This window comes from Barbatula barbatula, assembly GCF_947034865.1.
Source record: "Barbatula barbatula genome assembly, chromosome: 17".
Classification (NCBI taxonomy): Eukaryota; Metazoa; Chordata; class Actinopteri; order Cypriniformes; family Nemacheilidae; genus Barbatula; species Barbatula barbatula.
The window spans coordinates 559245-563048 of NC_136780.1; positions in this window are offsets into that span (position 1 = coordinate 559245).

The following is a 3804-nucleotide window of genomic DNA, read 5'->3' on the forward strand; positions in this document are numbered from 1 at the left end:
CGTATGATCTTCAGCACAGTGACAATCCCACGCACACATACGTCTGGTTTATTATCTCTCTGTGGGGACAGTCCATAGGCGTAATGATTCTTAAAATGTGCAAACTGTAGATTTTATCCCTTAAACCTAAAGATCGTAGAAAACTTTTGCATTTATACATTTTCAAAGCTTTTTTGCCCATGGGGAGCTCACTTTTGGTGGTCCCCATGAGTTGGTGTGCATTCAGGTTCAGGTCCCCACCGGGATATAAAAACAAGGCCAAGCACACGATACAGATGCACAAAAACAAATGATGCACTTTTATATATTAAGTGTTTTGTGATCGTAAGGTTTGGTTGTAAACAGATGCACAATTGTAGCACATAAACTTTCTCAGGTCTTCAGTTTTAGTGGTTTATGTGTAGACTACAAACATATAATAATGATTCTTTAAAAAGGTAGAACTGTTGCACTAAGTAGGAGTAAAATTGTTGACATAAATAATACATTATGAGTTTCCATGTATTGTTTTTACACACACACGCGCGTCTTCCATCAGGTGTCGTCAACAATCTGTGTTGATGTCATCTGAATCATGGTAATGTGTGTTTACATGTTACCGATGATATTTGTATAATAGCGCTCAGATAACGCTTGCTAGATGGATAGTTGTTTATGTGGCCCATTTGAAAAACGTTCTGACAATCTGATTCCTCCTTTAATGCACATTTATTTGGTGGTTTATTGTCCAAGTCGGGTTGAAAACGAACAGCACTAAAGTTCACTGTTAAGCTTTATATTCAGCCGTTCCATTAACTGCATTATGAGCAAATATAAACAGAACTGTGGGAGTATAAATCTGTTTACTTCGGGATTGTTCGTGACGTTTGATTGGCTGGGGAATACATTCCTCATTAATGATCAATGGCCCACAATCTTTGGACCAAAGCTGTTTTCCAAAAATTCTATATCATCCAAATAATAATCTTTAAATCAATTTAACAAACCTTTTCAATGTGTCTTAAGTTAAACTACTAAAACAATGCACTATAACGTCATCACATGTCTTCTGTATCAGTGCACATGAGCGGTGAAAAATGCTTCAGAGCACAAAAACTTTACTTTAAGTATCTTGATACATTAATGATGCCAATTTCATATTTAAAAATGTATTTGTTTTTAATAAGATGCACATGTAAACACATTAAGATGTTTTCTCTATTAACATTAGATGTATTGAGGCATGTTTTGTGTGTTTTAGAGAGCAGACTAAAGCACACGTGTTAAGTGCTTTAACTCTGTACAGGATGTTAATTCAACGTTGAGGAGAAATTAGACAAAGACTAAAACATGTGAGGTCAATATTACCTCAGCATATTCAAAGTGTGATGTACTGTAGTGAATTAAGAAATGGAGGTGTACAATAATAAAATGACATGAAATAAAGCAGAATATTGTCATTTTTACACATAAATATAAACACGTCAGTCAACTCTTAACTCGAGTCACATCGGAGTGTTTTGGCATAATAGTTTGTAAACACAATTGTCATGTTCTTGATGTGTAGACGATTTTACAACAGAACTTTGAAGCAAACTGTTCTTAAACAAGTCACCGATAAAACACTAAACTAAAGCACCAGCAGTCATGGCCGAGCTCCCTCTGGTGGCCATGTTGGAACTGCAGCTAAAGGCGGCGCTCATTACACATCATGTGTACGCAAACTAATACTTCAAACAAAAACAACGTTTTAAAACTAAACATTTGACTTATATTGTATCGCATCCCTCGCGAACCTGCAGGTGACCTGTCAGACTCTGTAAGAAGAGATTCCGCGTCCCCGCTCGAGCTCTCGCCTGCAGCTTAGCGGGTGGCGCGCCCATGGCGAGGTGGAGGGTAGGGGCTGCGCTGCGCGCTCACGTCTACGACCACGCTGCCCGGTTACAGCGCGGCGCGCCCCTAAAATCCGCACGCGTCTGAGGGGCGGATCGAGCGCTTCTTCCTAGGTATTCTTCATGTGACCGGATCTTTTCCGTTAATCCCGGACAACAACCGGCTTCCGGATTGAGACACGCACAAACCCGTTTATTTGTGTCATTCGTTCGGAAACATCCGGAATATTGTCTTGACTATTTCTCGATCTGAATGGGTGTAAGTGCCAGATCGCGTTGGGTTGCTTGTGACGCGTCGCGTTTAATAGAAGAATCGCCGGCTTTTGTGTTGATGTAAATGATGCTGGCGCGCGCTGTCTGCCCGGTAAACGCGCAGCGGGTTTCATTCCGACGCGTCTGATTAAAGAATAAAGAGAAAAATGTCTCTTAGCAGAAGCATCGAGCTCGAGCACTTCGACGAACGGGACAAAGCGCACCGCTCCAAACGCGCGTCGGGTTCGGGAGGCTCGGGCTCGCAGCAGGGTTCCCGGGCGAGCAGTCTGGTACCGAGTCCCGCGCACAGCGTTAACTGCAGCTTCTACCGGACGCGCACGCTTCAAGCGCTCAGCTCCGAGAAACGCGCTAAGAAGGTGCGCTTTTACCGGAACGGAGACCGGTACTTCAAGGGTCTGGTGTACGCGGTGTCGAATGACCGATTCCGCTCGCTGGACGCGCTGCTGGCGGAGCTGACGCGCTCGCTCGCGGATAACCTGCACCTGCCGCAAGGTGCGCGCAACATCTACAGCGTGGACGGCGCGAGGAAGATCTCGAGCCTGGAGGAGCTCGTGGAAGGTCAGAAATGCATTAGCTTATGTCCACCTGGGGTCAGATGAGGGGAACGCGTCCTTTAGATTTGGAGATGACTGTATGTATAACATGTTTTATGGGATGTATGACAGTAATTGAAATCCCACTGGATGAATCTTGAGTTGGGGGCGGGGCGTGCAGAAGCGTCTGTCTGTCTCGTGCGGCTCTCCATTACTGCAGCACATAATCAATAACATCAATCTGTAAAGCTCGCGTGCACTTAAAGTCACTTAACGCAACGCATCTGAATGACTGTTGATGTTGCGTTTAAAGCTGCTGTCAGGTCACGACACATCCATTCACTGATACAGAGTTTACTTCCAGAACGAGATAACTCAAAATCATGTTTTTATTGTGCATTCCAATTCATATCAATCAAACTGCAGTTGGTTGGTTTTGATTTAAGCCGTAATAACACAACAAATACAGCTGACTAACACAATAAGACACACCAAACACATGAGTTATCTCATCTGATTTACATACAGCACATCATCTGGCTCAACTCATGACAACTCAAGCAGAGGTCACCAGCGAACGAGTTATCATTTGAAGAATGAAAATGACAAAGAAAGAAAATATTGAGTTATCTCATTTTGGAACCAAACTCTTCATTTACAGACCAATCGACCGGAGCGAGGTCCAAATAACAATTTACACCTAATCGTGAGCCGAATGTCACTGTCAAAATGACGAATAAGATGTCTGGCATCATTATTTATTACCACGCAGAGATCAGTGGATCTTTATTATTTTTCAGACTTTTAAATGCAGAATCAGCTGTTTTTTGACTTGTGAACACACTGAGATGCTCATATTTCTCTCTCTCTCTTTATATAGTCACATAAGACTGCATGACTATTAATAAATGCATCAATATTCATACATACGTTTGGCACTCTTATATAAGAAATGAAAAGAGGATTATGTTTATACAGGTGAAGGAAAGAGGCGCGTGCAGGTGATTCACCGCAGATGTTCTCTGTTACAGACAGCTGTCAATCCAACATAAAAAATACATTATTATTGAACATATGAGAAAAAAAAGCTACATCAGAATTTGACTTGAGCTGGTACAGTATTAAAA